At 43.6% G+C, this 22,210-nt stretch overlaps 1 long non-coding RNA gene across 1 annotated transcript; it reads right to left on the bottom strand.

The window, feature by feature from the left end:
• Positions 1-539: 539 nt before the first annotated feature.
• On the bottom strand, positions 540-15,823 carry LOC116563956. The gene is made up of 3 exons (XR_004274650.1): positions 15,692-15,823; positions 2,049-2,148; positions 540-1,348 (listed from the first exon to the last, which is right to left on the bottom strand). It is a non-coding gene; the product is annotated as an uncharacterized LOC116563956 (long non-coding RNA).
• Positions 15,824-22,210: the final 6,387 nt, after the last annotated feature.

The following is a 22,210-nucleotide window of genomic DNA, read 5'->3' as shown; positions in this document are numbered from 1 at the left end:
TGCAAGGTAATTGTGTCCTGAAGGCAGAGCCCTTGTGAATAGGATTAGTCCCTTATAAAAGAACTCCTTCTATTTTCGTAAGTTTACAGTGAGAAGACAGCCATTAATGAGGAAGCCTTTACCAGACACTAAATCTGCAGGCACTTTAATCTTGCATTTCCCAACCTCCAGAACTATGAGAAGAAGAAAAAAATTGCTACCCCATGTATGGTGTTTTGTTATAGCCCAAACTGACTAAGATATCAGTGAGCAGGTAATAGAAACTCTATGCATCTCATTCCTTCATCTGTAAAAGATAGAACATAATAACACAACTGATAAGATTATTATGAGTACTAAATGAATTATCCAAATAAAGTACCCAGAGCATGTCCTGTAGTAAGTGATCAATGTGTTAGTTTTTAGTGTTATCATCACTGTTTTTTAAAGTATTATTATTATTGCACTACAAAAAGGGATCTAACTCAACCTAGGGGTTACTGGAGAAGGTGACGGCAGGGTCAAGTTTTGAAGAGCCGAGAAAGTGGATTTATCCTTGATTGAGAGATGAAATGTTTCATTATTATTTTTTGTTGAGCAGTGACAGCAGGTTGGGCATTTAACCTCTATGGTCTAAAATGCAAATGAAGATGCTCAGACACAGAGGCCACATAACTTGCCCACGGTTACACAACTAGTAAGTGTTGATGTTAAGTCCTGAATGTATAGTGTTTTTATTTCCTCTATTTTGTAGATAACAGCGAAGTGCAGAGAGGTGTTGGGGGTCAAAATTTAAATCCATGTTTCTCAAAGTCCTGAATCCTTGTTCTTCCCACTACCCTAAGCTGCCCACCTAAGGGAATATATGCATCTTGTCTCTTTCAGATGTTGGAACAAGAAATTATGCTTCTTTATGATTTGGTTTTCTTATTTCTAAATCAGGCCTCTCTACACCTCTCCTTTCTGCATACTGCCCCCCTTTCAGCCTCCAGGAGAGTCTGTGACAATGAGTGGGCTCCCTCTGCAAGGTGCTTGGATTCCTCTGAAGAAAGAAAGCAAGAAAACATGAAGTATGGTAATGGTGGCATTTTCAAGGGCGGGTGATGAATGGAAACTTCCTGACATTTCAAGCAACAACATCTGAAAGGAAGTGGAATTTTCCTGATGCACAGACAGGAGATCTGTGTCACAAGCTATTGATTTGGTGTACACATCTTGCATTTAATCTGGTGATTAATTTGGAGGGAGGCTGCATGCATACTGGGCTTTCATTTCATGAGTTTAAAAGCCCATGACCTCTGATTTATTTTGCTTCATTCATGAGGGGCTGTTTTATTTCGAAGGGTTGAATGACAGGTTTCCTGGCAGGCTGTAAAGACAGGTAAAATTTAAATAAGAAACATAAAATCTTTCAAGGCACTCTATTTATCTTTTGTAATTTATTAGTCACACCTATTGAAGGCTGGTTGACCCCCTGGGAACAGTTCAGCAAAGTAAAACCTTTGAGCACGTTAAGCTTGCCAATCCTTTGCTTTTCTTTCTCTTCATTTAGAGATGAGAAAACTAAAGACCTAAAATTGCTGCATGTAACATGTGTACTTGGTCTTGAATTTATTGTACTGATATTAAACATGCATGCTGGATGTTTTCAAGTTGTGTTTTAGAAAACTTTAATAATATTTAATGAGTAAATACAATTACCATATTTTTCAATTTAAATGAAGGTTCAGCCTTAAAAATGTAAGAAAAATAAAGTTGTCATTCATTTAAAAAAAAAAAAAAAGACCTAAAATAAGAAATCACTTGCTATGTCATACCATGAGCTGGAACTGAAATTAACTCCTAGCTTTGCCCTATGACTTTGAGACCACCAAAATACAAGAAGTATGTATAGAGCTCGAAAAATGCTCCTAAAATATTCAAAGTATTTTAATAACAAATTAAGAATTAACATAAGCACTCTCTAACTTATATCTCATCAATGGCTCCCCATTGCCTTAAGAACAATTGTCTTAAAAGCCAGCCTCCACTTAGCTGGCAAGCTCCATTCTTGTCCCCCTTGAACTTACTTCCATCCATATGAGACACCTTTACCTTTTCCTAAGTAGAGTATGGTCCTTCTTATTGCTGGGCTGATGCAAATGCTGTCCACTTGCCTGGATGTTTTTCCTGGAAGGAAGGAAAGAAAGAAGAAAGGGAGGAAGGGGGGAGGGAAGGAAGGACAGAGAACGTTGGTTTACAGCTCATTTTATTAGCAGGCATTGCCTCTTTGGGTTAGTGCTCATTCCAGCAATTCAAACTACCCCTGACCTACAAGAATTTTAATTTCTCTAGTGGGATTTTATCATTTACCTGAAGTTCTCCCACTGTAATCTTTGGGTCTGACATGGTTCCATCTCAAGAAGTTACCATACTTCTCTTGGCATAAGCTCCCCAACTCCTAAACACCCAAGAAACTCTCTCTTTGACGTCTTAGTAGAGTGGAAAAACCTCCCCCATCTATAGCACATGGATTCCAAGAAATTAAACCAAAAACTATGTTGAGAGGTTCTGAAGGGGGAAAATGTAGGTGGGCCTCATTATCTTGAAGGATGGTACAAAGTCAAACAGCAGGCATCCCCAAAAGGGGCTGGGGTCAGCTGCAGAACGTGATATAAAAATGTCAGATTATTGAAGAGTAGCTAGAGACAACAGGGTCAGGGTTAAGGGTGAGCATGGGGAACATGTCTTAGACTGTGTGTTGGCATCATGGAAAAGATAGAATTCTAAGATAAAGGGTGGAGGAATGGGATATTAAAAGATTTGAAGAACACTTTGTTCATTTAATAGCACATTTTATTGAATATCTAGTATGTAACAGGGCCTGCTCTGTGAGCTCAATATATAGGAGGAAATAAAATGTGATCAAAAGATTGTTTTTGATGGAATTCAGCCTCATGGAAATCTGGACTTCAACCTCAGTTCTGTCACTCATTCCTTTTTTGACCTCACATGGTTTGTTTTGGTTTCCTCATTTATAAAATATGTGTATTTTTTCTGTGTCTTGATGGCCTGCTATGCTGTTGTACCAGGAGCTGTGCTAAGCCCTGGACACACAGCAGTGAACTAGACAGACACAGTTCCTGCCCACCCTTACCCGCACCCGCCCCCGCCTGAAGCTTATTGAGTAAAGGGAGGGACTGACATGTTACCAGAATAAAGCATTGGCTGTGGAAGATCTAGCAGGGTTGAGATGGCATTTCACATACATGGCTCTTAGGATTCGATGAGATAAATGATTTTAAGGGGCCCACCATGCTTTCGACAAGAGCACAGGCTCTGGAACCAGACAGCATGAGTTCAAATTCCAACTTTGTTAGTAAATCTCAACTATTTACTAATTATATCACTTAAGGAGGTATCTAAGCCTTTCTGTTTTCTCATCGGTAATCAGGGGATAATAAAAGTAATTAATTCATGTAGTTGTTAAAGAAGATTAAATGTTAATGTATGTAAAAAGTTTAAAATAGTGTCTGGCACAAAAGTACACAATTAATATTTATTATTATTATTACTGTTATCGCTGACACAGACCCTGGCCCATGGTAGGTGCTCACAATTGCTAGTTCCTGTCCTCTGGTACACTGCTCTTCTTAAAATCCCATAGGTCTAGCAGAACAGTAGTCCATGCTTCGTATTTCGTCATGCATCAAAGGCCCAAATTGATAACTACAGAAATGATTGTTCTCAGTATCATTTATAATTTATTCTTGTCTGAGCAAGTAGCCTTGTTGAGCCTTTGAAGAGCAAAAGAGTCTTCCCCATAGGGTGGACTAGAGACTAAAGTAAGATTATCAGAGGATTACAGCCACAGGAATAAGAGAACCTGGAAAAAACTTGAGTCCCAAATCGGTGACAGCTGGCTGTCTTCAAGGAGCCCTTTGGAGGAAAAGGTCACATTTCGTCATTCAACCAGAAGCATGATATTTGGGGTCTTATACACTTGGGGTCACTGCTTGACTCTGCACTTACAAGCCACGCAGTCTTCTGGGTCATTTGAGAGATGGAAAGGATCAGGTCTACATCATACATTTGCTAGGAAGTTTATATGGAATGATTAGTTTTTAAATGCCTGAAAGTTAATAGAACTATTGTCCAGCCTTGCCATCAAATAATGATGCTGATATTATCCTTAGCACTAAGTGGTACTTATGGCACCGATGGTCAAACAACCTTCCTCCTGCAGTGCTAGTAAGACTGGTCTATACCCTACAAGGAATAAGGTCTCAGAATTAGGGACCCAAGCTCCATGAATACAGGAACTGATGAGTCTTGTTTCTTGTTGTATCCCCCAGATGATCCTTAGCATTCAGCAGTAATGCAATAAATGCTTCTTGAATGGATACATTATTAAGAGGAACAGGCATAAAAATGCAGCATGTTTGGAAAGAGGCCAGCATGATAATGGGACTCAAAACCATATTGTAAAAGGCACATTGGTGGAAGTCGGGCTGCACAACTAGCGATGGAAAACTGAGCATCGAGGTCTTCTGAAAGGTGGGTGTGTCAGTCAGGGCTTAACCAGCAAAGCAGAACCACAGGAGGGATGGTTGGTTGGATGATTGATTGATTGATTGATTGATAGGTGAATGAAAGAATGAATAATAGATATATACATAGATTGATAATTAAATAAAATTAAATAGCATCATTATTATTGTTTCAAGTATTATTAATTATCCCATGTAATTGTAGAAGCTGGCTAAGCCACAGGGAAGGCAATCAGGAAGGGAAGACCCACAGGGAAGAGAGAGCAATTGCAAGCCCAGCTGCACTTGATATACTCAAAATCAACTGAATAGGAACTTTAATTCTGCAAATCCCCTTCACTGCAGCACCTAGATTAGCGTGTGATTGAATCCCTGAGCGATGGTGTGCATATGCTATAAAGTGGCCTCTGCCTCCCATCCAACCTACAACTCTCATGGAAGAGTATCTCTTATGGCCCACCCTAACCAGAAACAGACCAGAGAGGGAATTCTGGGGTGGGTGGCTCAGCCTAGCCACTTTGATGCTTTTCCTCTATGTCTCAAAACATTGATGTTTTTCCCCTTATTTCCCAAAACCTTCACAGTGGAGTTAGGGAAAAGGAAACGAATTCTTATTCCTCAAAGATAGAACCAGGCTTAACAGGTGGGAATTTTGAGGAAAAGATATAGACCTAGTTGAAGAATAGGTGAGAATAGGTGGCTAGAAGAGGGGTGTGAGCAGAACTGTGTCCTTGATATTGGCAGAATGGATGGGAAGGTGACCTGTAAAGACTCCTCCCATTCCCAGGACTCTCAACCCACGAGTCAGGGACACAGGCTCTAGGGCTGATGCCACTATTCCCAGGCAAGCTCAGTCACCATTGTACAATCCTCTGTGTGCCAGGCACGGTGCTTGGCACCATAAGACCTTAGGCAGGAAGACCAGATGATGCCCGAATCACTTCTCTTTCAACATCTAATGAATCTTTTCCTAGGGATTGAGAAGGTGCTGCCCACACTCAAAATTACATCTCAGCAAAGACATGACAGTTAAAATCATGTATGCCAATTTGAGGCAGCACTGAATTGGTGGGTCACATGGCCTAGGGAAAGAGCTTAGCCTGCACCTCTTGGACAAACACATGCAGCTTGATTTCATGTGTCACTCTGCAGTGAAGCAAGACTTCTAAATTCTGCATGAGGATATTGATTCTCTACAAATTTCAAAAATAGTTTATATACCCCTTTCACCCCTCAACACCTTTGCACCTGCTGTCATTTCCCCTTCCTAAACTGCTCTTCTAGCCTGTTCTAGGTATCTAGTGCTGTGTAACAAGGCACCCCAAAAGTGGTGGTTTAAAATAAGCAAAGAAAACCACCACGTATTTTGTTCACAAATCCGTGGTTCAGGCAGACTGGGAAGGAACAGCTCCTCTCTGCCCCACTCAGTGTCAGCTGCATGGCTCAAAGGCTGGGGACTGAAATTATCCACCATCTCTGTCTATTGCTATGTGATTTCTCCACGTGGTCCTTCCAGCATGGCAGCTGCAGAGTCACTGGATTCCTCACATGTTGGCTCAGGGTTCCTGAGGGCTGTGTCCAGAGAGAGAAAGAGCCAAACAGAAGCCTCATGGCCTTTTGGTGACCCAGTCTCAGAAATCACGTGTATCATTTCTGCTACACTGTCTGGGTGGAAGCAGTCACACGCCCCCACCCAGATTCAGGAGAAGAGAGCACAGACCCCCACTTCTCTGTGGGAAGCATTCCAGTCCCATTGTAAGAGCATGTGGGATGGGAGATATAGTAAGTCCATCTTCAGAAAGTACAATCTGCACCTACTCTTTTTCTATCTGAGAAACACTTCTTATGTTTCAAGACCTAACTCAAATATCCCTTCTTTATAAAGCCTCCCCAGCTCTCCCAGAGCAAGATGCCTCCTCCCTGCAGCCCTATCAGCACTTTGTACCTCTGCTTTCAAAGCACTTTGCACCCTAAAATGGTATTCTTTGTTGCTTTCTGGAGACTATGAACTGTGAGCTCTTACAAGCCTGTGGTGGTATTTCTATGTCTCAAGCTTTCAACATTGGGATAATGCTGACTTAGGAAATAGATGTTTACTGCAAGCTAGGCTAAAGTTTCTCATACACCCTGGACTATCTGCATCTGAATTCCTGAGTACTTGCTCAAAATGTAGACTCCTGGGCCCGCATCAAACCTCCTAGATCAACTCTTGGGGACAGGGCTTGAAAAGCTGCATTTTAATAAAACTTCCCAGATGATTCCAATAGATATTAATTAGCCTTTGCAAGCTATTATATCCCCAGTGCCTAGCACAGTGCTGGCACATGGTTGGTAGTCATAAATACCTAATGAATGAATGAGTGAGTGAGTGTGTGAATGAATAAATATTTTTAGAGTGGATCAGGCACATGAGAGTCAGTTTTCTCTTTTGGCTAATGTGATGTCCAGTTCTGGCTCCAGAGTCAAATAAGCAGACATCCCTCTAGGTCAGACCCAGGTGAGACTCAATGTCCTATGTCTCCCTTAAATGGGTCTGTGGCCTGGAGGAGGTGGCAGAGATGGTAGAAGGGAGAGAATCCTGGTGGTTGCAAAGCTGATGCATTATCTCACCATCTACCAGCAGGCCCCTTCACCATCCCCACCTCCTCCTCGGCCCCCACCCCCACGCATCCTGTCACATCCCAGATCAGAACCATTCTGGAAGCAGTATTTGCTAGTTTGACATTTCAAAATAGCATCAAGGAAGCTAAAGATAGCTAGGTTACAAGGGAGGTTAAACATCTTGCCAAATGACACTGAGCAAATTAGGTCTTCTCCATGTTGATCCAAGGAGTACATCAATGCTTTTCCTCTATTTGGAGGCGTCAAAGCATTGGATGAAGGGGGGAGAAGAGATTGAACCAAGAGCCAAAGCATAGAACCTCAGTCTTAGTTCAGTGGACAGTAAAGGAGTGCATGTATTTCAAAGTCTCAGTTAACAGACTCTGCTTTCTTTAGTTGTCTAAGAGAAAGCCTGACACAATAAAACCCTGCTCTCTGGACTACCTGTACAGCCCCCGTGTTCACCTGTGCATCTGGCTTCTGCTCAGACAAACACATCCAGGAGTTATTTGAGTTGAGGAAGCAGTTTGTGCATCTGAGACAGTTAAGAAAAGAAGTCACTACACTTTTACTTCCTTTTCTTATCTTCCTGTCTCACCACATTTCAACTAAATTTTCCAAAGCCACAAACATATGACTGTGGATGTGCAGAGCTGAAGGCCAGAGCCTGGTGACTATGGGGAGATACGGTGTTCCCCACGGATCAAGCATCCACGAAGGCATCAGCTCGTACAAATAATAACACCTACCATTTAGGAGCTGTTCACCATGTGCCAAGCACTCTGCTAAGCCTTTCACATACTTTATTACATTGACTCTCACAATAATCTGACAAGTTAGGCAGCATTATCCTCCCATTATAGATGAGGGACTGAGAGTCAGGGAGGTTAAGCAACTTGCTTTGGGTGCCACAGCTAGTAAATTGCAGAATTGAGATTCAGCTCAGACGTGTCTGACTCCAAAGCCTGCTTTCTTCCCAAACATGTTAGATCCTTTAAAAAGGTAGACAAGGGGCCAGGCATGGTGGCTCATGCCTGTAATCTCAGAACTTTAGGAGGCCAAGGCAGGCAGATCACTTGAGGTCAGGAGTTCAAGACCAGACTGGCCAAAAAGGTGAAACCCCGTCTGTACTAAAAATACAAAAACTAGCTGGGTGTGGTGGTGTGTACCTGTGGTCCCAGCTACTTAGGAGGCTGAGACAGGAGGATTACTTGAACCGGGGAGGCAGAGGTTACAGTAAACCGAGATCATGCCATTGCACACCAGCCTGGGTGACAGAGTGAGAGTCTATTTCAAAAAAGAGAAAAAAGAGAGAGAGAGAGAGAGAAAGGTAGACAAGGGATATCCCCATGGTATGCCCTGAATTAAATCCATTCCAAGAATTGAACCAGCTTCAGAGAGGGAAGAGATGCCCCTTGAGATAGGCAGGCAACCACAGGTAGGATGGAAGGGGGGGAAACTCTCGCTCGGTGACTCAGCAGCCCAGAGCACTGCCTGACCTTTTCCCCATATCACTGATACCTACTGAAAGGGTGATCCCTGCTTGTGTCCTGCAGTCCCAGGGGTAAGTGGTAACCTGAGTCACAAGGGACAGACAGAATGCCAGGGTTGAAGTGACTCGCTGCCTCTCCTACTCCGAATGTAACTGCCCCTGCCCATACAGTAGTGCTGTCACAGCCAGAACATGTTGTCAGGGAGGAGGGCAGGGTGCCTGAGGGGGCAGGGTGCTGGTCATCTGGCTAAAAACAGGGGCTGGGGGTGGGGAAGGCTACTCAGTTATGCCTGGTTTTGGTTCCAAGCTCATAATATGATTCAGGTGCCTCACATGGCCCCCCTGCCTCCCCAGCAAATTCACTTAAGAGCAGAGGGAGGAGGTACTAATGGTTTCCACATTTGGGACCCTCTGCAGTGAGGCCTTTCAAGCTCTGGGGCAAAGAAATCTAACCTCTCCTCTGATTAGATCCCTGCTCTGTGGAGTGCAAACGTGTTCATGGAGTACCTCTGATAGTGAGGGTCTTAGGCCTTGTGGGCAAGACCCTGAGACTATGATGACAAACCAGCAGACAGAGATGCAGCCTGCCCAGAGTTTACAGCTGGTGGCAGAGACAGAAAACTCACCAGAAAACTACAATATGCAGTGAAGAGGACTGTGGATGCAGTAGCAACAGAGGAAGGCACCTCATCAAGAGTTAGGGGTTCACCCAGCATGTTGGCTCATGCCTGTAATCCCAGCACTTTGGGAGGCTGAAGCCAGCAGATTGCTTCAGCAATCTGAGGTCAGGAGTTCAACACCAGCCTGGTGAACATGGTGAAACCCCGTCTCTACCAAAAATGCAAAAATTAACCAAGTGTAGTGGTGCGTGCCTTAATCACAGTTACTCAGGAAGCTGAGGAAGAAGAATCACTTGAACCTGGGAGGGAGAGGTTGCAATGAGCCGAGATCATGCCACTGCACTCCAGCCTGGGCAACAGAGTGAGACTCTGTCTTAAAAAAAAAAAAGAAGAAGAAGAAGGGCTCAAGAAAAGCGTCTCTGTGTTAGAGACTAAGCCCTGCAGGCTGAAAAGGAATTACAGAGGAGAGGGCTTGGAGACGCAGGGAACAGGGACAACAGCACCTGGGAAGAGCCAGGTGGGTGGGTGCAGATGGGGTGGCCAGAGCATAGGGTACAAGGGCACAGTGTGTGAAGAGGTGAAAGGAGATGCCCAGCAGTTGGCAAAATCTTCAGGTTTTGAAATCCATTAAGGACGGCAATGGAAGAATTATAAGCAGGCTGAGATAGAAGGAGATCCATTTAGAAATACCAGTCTGGCTTCTGAGAACAGCTGGGACACAATAAGATACATGCAGGGAGAGCAGTTAGGAGGCTGAAGCGGTGACTGGGGGCTATAACAGTGGTGTTCTGGAGGAGGGGGGCGGCCGTGGAGATGGACAGGAGCACGAGGGTAAAGGGAGTGACGAGGCCAAATCAACGGATTATGTGGTCCTTGCCTTCAAGGAGAAAATAATTTTAGTTGACAAAAATCTTTTCTCCCTTAATTCATCTGAGTCTTCTCTGACTAGAAGGATGCTTAGAGGTCACTTAGTTCAATTTCTCCCCTGCAAAAAGTCCAGGGATTTTGAATTCCTTCATGCACAGAGGGAGTGGGTGAATATTAGGCAGCAAGGGGAATACTCTGGGTGGGCAGCTGAATTGGACATAAGCTTTCTTGAAGTTCTAGAAATTTCCAGATATGGAAGAAGTGTGTATTCTGCTGGTCATGCCCATGGCTCCAGGCAGTGGGGTGGTTTTGAGGTGACAGTTCCTCTGCTGGCTGTGATGGCGCACTCTCCTTCCTTTCCCAGGCAGAACCCCCAGCAGAGGGGGACACAGAGGCTGGCAGGAGGCTGAGGGCTCCTTTCTGCCAACAGACCCAGCCACAAGTGCTTGCTGAATGACTGCCCTGTACCCAGCCTTGTTCCTGGAAACTGCTGTGATAACACTCTCTGGGTGAGAACCAAGACTCATTGACCTTTTACATAGGCTGAATCTGCAGGGAAAGGTCATTCTTTTTGGAGGTTGTTGAAAATTTAATGACAGCAATTCCTTAGGCTTGTAAAACCCTTTAATGTTCTCAAAGCACAGAAAACACCATCTTCTCTTATTCCAAGTGGTGTTTTACAGTTGTAAAGCACTTACACAGTGACATGCTTGATCCACAGGAAGTCCTGGGAGAGACGCAGAGATCATGGGCCCTAGAGCCCAAGTGACCTCGTTGCAAACCTCTTTTACTCTACACCTCAAGACTGTGGGGGTGTGGGCCTCGCTTTACCTCCGAGTGTCTTCCTTTGTAAGATACAGATAATATACAGTCATGTGACAGTTAAGAACAGAGATTCATTCTGAGAAATGTGTCCTTAGGTGATTTTGTCATTGTGGGAACATCATAATGTGTACTCACACAAACTTGGATGGTGTAGCCTACTATACACCTAGGTTACAAACCTGTACAGCATGTTACTATACTGAATATTATAGGCAATTATAATACAATAATATTTGCGCATCTATAAATTAACAGAAAACGTATTACAATCTTATAATCATAAAAATATGGTATTATAATCTTATGGGGCCCCCATCATATATGCAGTCAGCCATTAACCAAAATGTTATGTTGTACATGACTACCTATTTTGAAAGGTTGCTATAAGCATTAATAAAATGATGCTGCTGGCTGGGCGCAGTGGCTCACGCCTGTAATCCCAGCACTTTGGGAGGCTGAGGCGGGTGGATCACGAGTTCAGGAGTTCCAGACCAGCCTGATCAACATGGTGAAACCCCGTCTCTACTAAAAATACAAACAAATTAGCTGGGCATGGTGGCACGAGCCTGTAATGTCAGCTACTCAGAAGGCTAAGGCAGGAGAATCGCTTGAACTCAGAAGGTGGAGATGGCAGTGAGCTAAGACTGCACCACTGCACTCCAGCCTGGGTGACAGAGTGAGACTCTGTCTTAAAATAATAAAAGATGCTGTCTAGCCCAGTACTTAATAAAGGTTAGCTTCCTCCACCTTGTTTCTCACCCATTCCTATATTCTAAACAAGGGCGCATCTAAGGTTGGCATACTAGAAGTGGTACCTGGCACATAGAGGGTCTGAAATAAATGTTAGTTTCCATTTCTCTCCCTTTAAACCCCTAAGCTAAAGCTATTTTTTCCCTGGGTTTTTCCTCATCCAGCCCCTGGTATTTCCTGGGAATCTCCTTTGACAATGTCACAGAGCCCTGGAGCCTCTCCCTTGAGAAATGCCCATGTATCTAAAGAGGCACACAAACCCTGTTACCCACACCATTTTGCTTACAATTTTAAGAAGTTCAGATTCCCTGAAGCTTAATTTAGAAGCCTATGATAGCACCCATATGACTCAAACTATCTTCTGCCACAAAGAATAGTTCTTCAGTTATCTAGCGTCTTTTCATAGTTTAAAAATTACAGGGAGTTAAAGATCAGCTTTTCTTCTTGTCCAAATCTGTGTTCTATATGGTAATTGGAGAGTGATAGATATACAGTGAATGTTAATTGAATGCCTGGGTAGAAAAATGGATGGATGAATGGAAAGGTGGGTGTGGAGGTGGATGGTGAGTTGGTAGTTGAAGGGATGGTGGCAGATAGGTGGATAATTTGGGTGGTGGAATGGATGGATGGGTAAATAGGTAGGTGGATAAGATGGTGAAGGGATTGCCATGCTCAGAGAAAGGCCCAGGCAAGCAGTGAGAAGATAAATTCGTGGTTGTGGGGGACCTTAAAACCCCTGGCAGAAGACCTCTGATATAATCAATGGAATATGGAGGGATCGAAGCAGAGAATAAATGGAAAAAACAATGTCTTAGCACGTTGGGTCAGAAGCGGGGCTCTCTGCTGGGTGGGACAGGAAGAATCTGAGTCAGAAAGCCAAATAGGAAATGGGGCAGGAGATGGGGGAACTCCTGGCCAAGAAATCAGAGCTGATGCTAAATGGAAAGCAGAAGCTGCAAGACCTGTTTCTAAGGAAAAGTGGAGAGCAGACAGGATCCAGGGGGTAGGGGAGAGGACTGAATAGAGACACAGGAATTCATGGCATGTGGGATTCTCTGAGTCATAAGTTCAACAATCATTCGTTGAGTTCTTCCTGTGTGTCAGGGGTTGTTTAGGCACTGAGGATAAGTCCTTGATGTCAAATAAGAAAGACAGAAACATTAATAAAAGTTGATATTTACAGAGCATCTGCTATGCACCAGACACTATTCTAAGGGTTTAATGTGTCTCTTCTCCGCAACAATTGTATGAAAGAGGTGTCATTATTATTGCTTCACAGATAAGGAGGCACAGAGAGAGTAAGTCACTTCTCCAACACAACTAGTTAAGTATGAGAGCCGGGATTTGAACCCAGTTTCCAGGGCCTATGTGCTTCTTTGCTATGCTATACTGCTGCCATGAAAGGAACGATTAAATGACAACCGTACTACACAGTGGTGAGAGATACGATGGCAGTCTTTACTGGTTACTTTGGGACACAGAGCAGAGGCGGTGATTGACTTTGGTTGGATGGGTCTAAATGGGTTTTAGAGAGAGGACTCTTTGAAGCTGGATTTTGGAAAATGAGTTTCTTAGGCATCCCATAAATAAGCAGTAAAGTTCTAAGATGAGGAAATGAGGAGAAGGGCATTCCAAGCAGAGGAACCAGCCTGTGCAAAGTACACAAGCACCGAGGAATGAAACAGCAGAGACCTATGCAGGAAACCATACATAGTTCTATGAGGCTGCTTTGCAAGGGTAAGAGCTGCCAAGAGGGAAGACATGCTGCCTACTGGGAATAATGCTTAGGATTGTTCCCCTCAGCCTTTCTAGAAATGGATGTTGTTCAACAGGCTTTTAATCTTTTATCATCCTGAATAACCCCAACGAGTAGGAAAGAAATATTAAGACTATTCTTATTTAGAGACTAAGAAAACAGCTTGGAGAAGTTCAATCACTGGTCTAAGATTACACCTCCAGTGTGTAGCGGAGGCCAAACTAGATCCTCTGACTCCTAACTTTAATAATCTGGGCACACTGGCACACAAAACGTTTTGATGAGCACTGCTGGTACAAAGAAAAACAAGATTGAGTTCTCGGTTTTCTGCTACAAAGGCAATGATGAGGCAGCTCAGATCTGCAAAGGACTGAATATGAAGTCTTGACAGAAAAGTAACTACCAAGATTAATCAACATGGGCACAGCACTTCACAGCTTGCAAAACACATTTACAAACAGAATCTCAGTTGACATTCATGAAGACACTGTGGCAGATTGTACAAATAATGTTCTTGTTCCCATTTTTCAGATGAAATAGATATATTAATTGATTTGTTTAAGTCACACAGCCTATAGGTGACAGATGTAACACTCAAATTCAAGTCTTTCTAATGCCAAAGGTATAATATCCATGGGGGCTGTTAATATAATGGCCAGTGTTTATTGTCCATGTGATTATTATGTGTTAGTTGCTATGTTAAATGCTTACATGCAACATTCCGGTTCCCGTCTACAAATATGCCAGGAGGTAGAGACCTGTTTTAAAATAGAGAAAATTGAAAGTCAGAATAGTTAAAATTCCACAGCTAGGATGACCAGCTAACCACCACTCAAAGCCCCTGCATCTAGCACTGTGGAATATTGTCCCCATCATCTTTAGACCCTAGCTCAGTCCCCCTGAACTGAGTAAAAAAATACTTTGAGCTTTGCACAAAACCTCTATAAAAGCAGGTACATTTGAGGATGAAAAGTGTAAGTGTTTTGTTCAAAACTCTTGATTCCCTTTGTGGATGGGCCAGTGAAAAAGGCCAAGTCCTCCATGTTGTTTGTGAGGAGGGCCCAGAGAGGTCATGAGACCTAATCAGTAACACACAGCAGCACCAAATTCCTAGTTCAGTGCTCAAAAGTTTAAACTCCAAAGCCATTCAGCTCCTCCCTGCCCTCTGTCTTCTTTATGACCTGGACCTGTACGGTAATGAGAACCAGTATGGAAGGCAGTCAAGCTGGGATCTGAATCCTGGACATTGAATTTACCAAGTAGAAGCACTTGGACAAGTTGCTTTGTGTCTCAGCCTCAGTTTTCATGCTATAAAATTGTAATATAACATTGTTATATACTATTATTCAACTTGAAGGGGAATCAAAAGGGTTAAGTGAGGGAACACCCATCATTCTATGTCATTCCTTTGCTTTAATTTCTTCCTAGCATGGAACACCACTTATGATAATTTTATTTGTTTATGAGTTTACTGACTTTCTTCCTTTGTCTTTCCATAGTTGTTCTTCAAGTGTCTAGAATTGCACTGATTAGCACAGTGGCCGCTAGCCAGTGTGGCTATGAAGCATTTGAAATGTTCCTAGCAGGAACTGAGGTGTGCTGGAAGAGTAACATACACACAACATTTCAAAGGCACAGCATAAAAAAGTAAATGTAAACTATTTCATTGATAATTTTTATACTGATCAATATTGAAATAATATTTAGGGCATATGGGGTTAAATATATTATTAAAATTACTTTTACCTGTGTCTTTTTACTTTCTTTAATGTGGCTGCTAGAAAACTTAAAATGTCATATGTAATTAATTATTATTTCTATTGACCAGTGTCAGTCAAGAACAATGCTGGCACATACTAGGTGCTCAATAAATAGTTGAATGACTGAATATTTTTCCTTGAATGAATGAGTGGCACAAAAGTGAAAGTAGGTGAATTATAGTTTCTTTCAAGTAGGTGACCTCCACAGGATAAAGCTGTTTGCTTTAGGTTAATAAACTCATTCTGGTTGAGGTGTTAATTAATAGCTGATAACAGCTTAAATTTTTGGCATGAGTCAAGGTAAGAAGTACATTTTAATTACAACTTTCTAGAAGTCAGATACAAGCAGGCTTTTAAATTCTACTGTGAGGCCTTCCAGAAGAAAGGTTCCTTTAGATTTAATTTTTTTTAAAAAAAAAGAAGAGGACAAATGCTGGGAATGGGGATGGAGCAGAGGATGCGGGGAGATGCCGAGAAACTTCAGAGTAGCAGATGCCTTTGTTTCCCATTACCTGCTCAGTCTGGTCCGGTCCAGGACACACAGTGGGCGCTGAGTAACTGTAGAAAGCAATCGAAGGGAATCGGAAGGGGGAGAGGCAGACACCACAGCCAAGACACGGAAACGACAGTCAGTCGAGGCAGCAGAGAGGATGCCACGCGGCCAGCAGAGGCGCAGGGCAGCTGGGGAGGGACCTTGCCGCTGGGCGGAGGGGCCGCGCTCCCCGGCAGCGCGGCGCGGGGGCGCCAAGCCAGGAACCGCAGGCTGCCAGCAGCGGGAACGGACCTGCCCCGGGTCGCAGCCGTTTTTCCCGGGCGGGGCTGAGGCTGCAGAGGAGGCGGGCGTGCCTGCTGAGGGTCACTGCCTCGCCGCAGGGACTTTCCTGGGGTGGGAGTGGGAGCACGTAGGAGCCCTGGCCTTTCCAACTTCCCAGGTCAGACTGGGGGTGGGACCACCCTGCGCGGCGTCTTATGCAGGGAACCAACCCAGTGCTAGTCGGCCCTCGCGGGAACTTGTCCTCTTCCCCTAACCTTTCAAGTCCCTCCCTGCCTCCAAGGCTCCAACAAAGTCCCTCCTTTCGCCCAGAGCAGTTCTCAAACTTGAGTGCATCAGCATCACCTGGAGGCTTTATTAAAACACGTTGCTGGCTCCCTCCAGGGTTTCTGATTCTGTGGGTTTAGGGTGGTGATGCCGATTCCTCTGGTCCAAGAACCATCCCTGGAGAGCCATTGCCGTTTAGTTAACGATTTCCCCCTCATTTCATTTCTAACTCAGTCAGGACCTCGTTCAGCCTCCCACTGAGCCTGGAACCCTTGACAGCTGGGGAAACAAGTGGGTTGCTGCTAAACCAGCAGGGCACCTGGGAATCCCAACTTCCAATCCAGGGCGTTTTCCTCTGCATTCACTGTTTCTTTTACTCTCTTGGGAGCCTATGTGTGGGATCCAGAACAGGGCAGAACCCTGAGTAAAAGCTGAAAGAGACGCGGGGTTAGTTAAATCCAACTGCAGGAGAGGGAAAAAGAAAAGAGTCATTTTCTTCAGGAGAGGAGAGGTTGCGCAGAGGATGCCTGTCCATTGACCAAACCTGCGCCGAGCATCACCATTGACACTTTCATTCATTCAAAAAACAAAGTTGACTGCGCAGGCCCTGCATTCCAGGCACCGTCTTGGTATGGGGAATAATGAAGGAAATAAAACCGAGATACCTGTCTTTGGAGAACATACTTTCTAATAGGGAGATTAATAAACAAAAGAGTAAATTATTGAATATATTAAAAGGTAATAAAAACTATAAAAAGAAATACAAGAGTAGGGTAAAGGAGTGCAATCGAGTTGCAGTTCTAAATAAGATGGTCAGGGTAGGCCTTATTGATGAAGTAAGATAGTCAGCCATGGCATAGCTAGGGGAAGAGTGTTTCCAACAGGGGGAACAGCCAGCGCAAAGGTCCTGAGTCAGGAGCATGCCTGGTGTTTTTGAGGCTCAGCAAAGAGGCCATTGTAACCGGAGTAGGGGCAGGGATGGGGAAGAAGCCGAGTAGGAGATGAGGCCAGGGAGGTAAAGGGGCAGGCAGGAAGATGTTAGAGGACTGGCCCAGCCATTGTTACAGGCCTGACTTTTACCCTGCGATGTTCTTCCAATTTTATTTACTTTTTTGCCCTAATGATTCTTGCCTTGTCCATCTGCAAAATCTGCCTCAAAAACAGCCGTTAACCATCCCTTGGCTCACAGCTGGAGCTGGTTTTGAGAATGACACTATTTTCATAAGTCAGTGGGCCCCAACTTCTCAGATTTGGGGCTTGCAAAGGTTGCAATGACCCTTTCTGATCTGCAGATTAGAAAGTTGGTAATTCACATTTGCCTTCAGCAATTTTTTTCCTCTTCTCTCATCATTCTCCATACCTCCTCTGGGTTCTTGCTCCCTTGACATACCTGCTTCCTGAGGCTTCCCAGATTTCTAGAGCAGCACTGTTCAATCAAAATATGATATGAGACACACATGCAATTTTAAATTTATTTATTATTTTTTGAGACGGAGTCTCACCCTGTCGCCAGGCTGGAGTGCTCACTGCAACCTCCACCACTCTGGTTCAAGCCATTTCCCTACCTCAGCCTCCTGAGTAGCTGGGATTATAGGCCCATGCCACTATACCCGGCTAATGTTTTTGTATTTTTAGTAGAGACGGGGTTTCACCATGTTGGCCAGATTGGTCTCCAACTCTTGACCTCAAGCAATCCTCCCACTTCAGCTGAGCCACCGCGCCCCACCAATTTTAAATTTTCTAGTGGCCGCATTTTAAAAAAAGTAAAAAGAAACAGGTAAATTTAATGTTAATGGCATATTTGATTTAACTCACTATACCTAAAATATTGTCTCAACATGTAATTGAGATAAAAAGTTAACACACTATCATACATTATTTTCTTCTATACTGTCTTGAAGCCCAGTATGTATTTCACATTTATAGCCCACCTCAATTCAGACTAGCCACATTTCAAATGCTCCATAGCCTTATGTAGCTAAGGACTACCCAGCCAGCACAGTCCTGGCTACTCATGTTCCTCCTCAACTCCCTCTCTTTAACATAACTAATTTCTGTTTCCAGACTAAGCTGACACTTTCTGCAAGAAGCCTTCCTTGATTTCTCTACTTTCCTCATATGCCTATGAGAATTAAATGAGTTAATATATGTAGAGTGCCTAGAACAGGTACTGCCACATAGTGAACCATGGAAGTGTTAGCTGTCATTATAATACCACTTACTACTAATAAACTGATCAGTTATGTAACTATTACTTCACATTTTTCTCTCCCTGTTATATTCAATGGTCCACTAGGAGAAAGGACTCCGCCTGCCTGTCTTTTTTGTTGCTCTTTTCTTGGGACCTGGGTCTGGCACAAACAGATGAATATTCAATATAAATATATTGAATGAATAAATAAATATGAGGAAGTATGTTTGGAGTTAACCTTAAGCATTCTAATTCTAATATCGCAATGGATTAAAATCACAATCCTGGATAATAATGGTATCAAACTCCATGTTTATAGAAGTTCAGACTAGATTCTAAAGAGAAATGAAATTTGGTCTCAAAAATGGAAAGAAAAAAAAAACAGCACAATGTGGCAGAAAGGGCCCAAACTGAATTCAGACACACCTGGGTTTGAAGGCTTGGCACCTCACGTACTATTTGTATGGCTTTGGAGATGTTACTTAACTTCTCCAAGTCTCAGTTTTCCCATCTGTAAAATGGGATTTGAGCATCTCTTTGCATTATGTACCCACACAGTAAGATTGTAGGTGGCAACAACGCAGGCCCTAATCTCAGCTCAGCCATACTCAGTGAGGTTACTTAAGCTTTCTGTACCTCAGTACCTACTCTGTGTGTGTGTGTGTGTGTGTGTGTGTGTGTGTGTGTGTGTGTGTATTCTTTTAGTGGTTAATGAGATATGATACTATACATGTAAAGGCTTGATACATGGTAGATCGCCATGTTAGTTTCTTTATATTTTCTTTAATTTTCATTCAACAGCATGTGATCTCTCTTTTTTCCACTCCACCTTTTCCTCATCAAATGAGGAAATAAAGCTCAAGCAGTTTACTATTTGAGGGAAATTGAGCCATCCTGCCTTAACTTTTCTTTCTTAAGAAAAGGCCCTTGGGGAAAACCATAAAACTTGCCACTTTAGTCTCCACGCTCTTTCAGCCTTCTTCCAGGAAGCCCTCTCTTGTGCCACGTTGGTTCCTAGCATTTTCTTCTCTCTCTAGTTCTTACAGATGAAGTAGTTCGCATCCACACTCTATGAATTTTGCTGCTTGTTGAAGAGGAATGCCAGACACCTAAAAAGGGTTGGCACTTGCAGCTCGGCATTCTCAAAGCTCTCTATAGAGCTAAAAGCGCTCTGCTACAGCACTTTTTCCATTACTTCTTAAATGTCCATTAATGCATTTTCCCCACTAGACCCTGAATATTATGGACAGATACAGCCGATGTCTCTCTCTGGATCTGAGCCCTTAGCAATCAGCTGGACACACAGGAGGTGCTGGCTAAACCTGTGCTAAATGCATAATGTGAATGCATGATGCAAAATCGACTGTGATTGCTTCTCCACCAAAATGCAAGGAAGCCTGACAGATGTGTGCGGTGAGAAGCTAGAATGGGAGGAGGTTGGTTGGTTGCTTGTTTAAAAATGAAACTGAACAGGCTGAGAAGCTTACTCATGCATCTGCTTCCCTTCAGTGTCCTCTGGGGAGGAAGGGGAGGGAGAGGGGGAGTTGGGAGCCTAGGAGAGCTAGCAAGGTGCCCTCTTCAGCACTGAGTCAGCAACACCTAGCCCTGTGGACACAGGAAGATCCCGATTTCAGGGGCTGAATCACATGAATAACTGGAATAGTTGTTTAGATCATAATGAATTTCCAGAACCTTTCCAAGCCAACCAGCAGGCACAGGCTCTCTTTCTGCCCTCAGCACTTTCCAGCTTTGTGACTTAGCAGAAAGAAAGAGGCCAAGCCTGGGTCCTGGAAGAGGAGAGGCTGCAAGGGAGTAGGGCCTAGGGATCCTCGTCACTTCCATTGCCAAGCACTGCAGGTTGTTTCTGGACATTTTCGTGTTTCAAGGAAGATGTTGAAAGAGACTCACATTGCAGGGATGAAACCCGCACAGATGGGAAAGGTATGGGCCAGGGCCCTGGCACCTCACAGTGAGTGGTTAGGGTGTCAGTGATACTAAATGCCCTGGGAGCCCAGGCAAGTTATCCTCTGTGAAATGTCATTAGAGGTCTGTGTACCTTGGAAGAAACAAGATATCTAAACTCTAGACCTAGACAAAATGGATAGGGGAGGCGGAAGGCTAGCCTTGGGGAAATTGGGGAATGAGTCTACAGGTTGCATCTTCTAAGCTGCAAGTCAAGAGCTCAGCATCCTCCAGAAATGCCTGTTGTGAGCTCCATGGAAGTCCTAACATGAATGCCTTGTGCAAAACATCGGCTCAGTTCAAAATTTATGTCTCAGTGTTTCCTTCCTGAGAGTATCCAAAGAAGATCTCAGCCTTCTATGATTTTGCTGTCCCCTCCTTGATATCACATCCACTGTGAATGCCTCACCCAGGCTAGTGAATGGACCCTATTGCCACATTATTCATGCTTATGCTTGCTCTGGGGCAGTGGTTACCAAGCTTGAGCATACATCAGAATCATCTGGAAGACTTATTAACACAGACATCTGGGTCTCACTCCCAGAGTTTCTGACTTAGTAGGTCTGGGATAGGAACTACATTCATAATAGTACCCAGGAGATGCTGATGCCGCTGGCTCCAGGATCACACTTTGAGAACCACTGCTCTAAAGCAATGTTCACAAGTGTATTTTTAGATCAAAGACTCATTGGAGAATCTGTTGAAAAGCTTTTCTACCACTTCCCAGGAAACCATACACAAATACTAAAAAATCATAAAACTTTCTTTACAATTTCAGAGTTCACTAGATTTGCAGAAATTTATCCATGAGCTTCTAGGTTAAAACAAAAATAAACCAAAAAAAACACTCCTGATTCTGGTCCAAACCAGAATTAATAAGTGGGATGAAGATTCATAAGATTCAGGAAAGCAGATTTTATTGCTAACAGCAGAGGAACTGATTGAGCAAAGTAAGCATTTGTTTTGTAAAACTAGACTACCTGGTTTCAAATCCTGGCTCTGCCATTTGCCAGCTGTGCTGCAGTTTTTTCATATACAGACTTGGATTGACAATAGAATCTACTTAGTTTATACATGAAAAGTGCATAGAATAGAGTCTAGTGCATAGTATAAAAGCAATAATTGTTCTCAATTTCTTTAGCTTGATTGACTCCTAGTGAGTCAACTTCCTGATATATTCCAGGACCTCTCTACATCATCCCAACATCCATAGATCAATTTAGGTACTAACTATGTCTAGTCTACTACATGGCAATATCCTCCCAAGGGCTCCCTTTATTCTGATTTCTCCCTCTCTCAATGCATCCTCCAGAAAGCATTCAGAGTGACCTTTCTAAAACCTATCTGCTATAGTTTGGATGTCTGTCCCCAGAAACCTGTTAAAATATAATCCTCAATGTTGGAGGCAGGGCCTAATGGAAGGTGTTTAGGTCAGAGATGTGGATAGTTCATTAATAAATTAGTGCCCTCCAGCATGGAGGGAGGTGAGTTTTTGTTCTGTTACTTCCTGCAAGAACTGGTTGTTTAAAAGAGTTTGGGCCTGGCGTGGTGGCTCATGCCTATAATCCCAGTACTTTGGGAGGCTGAGGTGGGCGGATCACCTGAGGTCGGGAGTTCAAGACCAGCAGGACCAACATGGAAAAACCCCATCTCTACTAAAAAATACAAAATTAGCCAGGCATGGTGGCGCATGCCTGTAATCCCAGCTACTCAGGAGGCAGAGGCAGAAGAATCGCTAGAACCTGGGATGCCGAGGCTGCAGTGAGTCAAGATCGTGCCATTGCACTCCAACCTGGGCAACAAGAGTGAAACTCCTTCTCAAAAAAAAATAAAGTTTCA

This window comes from Sapajus apella, unplaced genomic scaffold (assembly GCF_009761245.1).
Source record: "Sapajus apella isolate SASKATOON/1434 unplaced genomic scaffold, GSC_monkey_1.0 scaffold36, whole genome shotgun sequence".
NCBI lineage: Eukaryota > Metazoa > Chordata > Mammalia > Primates > Cebidae > Sapajus > Sapajus apella.
This window is presented reverse-complemented; position numbering and strand designations above follow the sequence as displayed.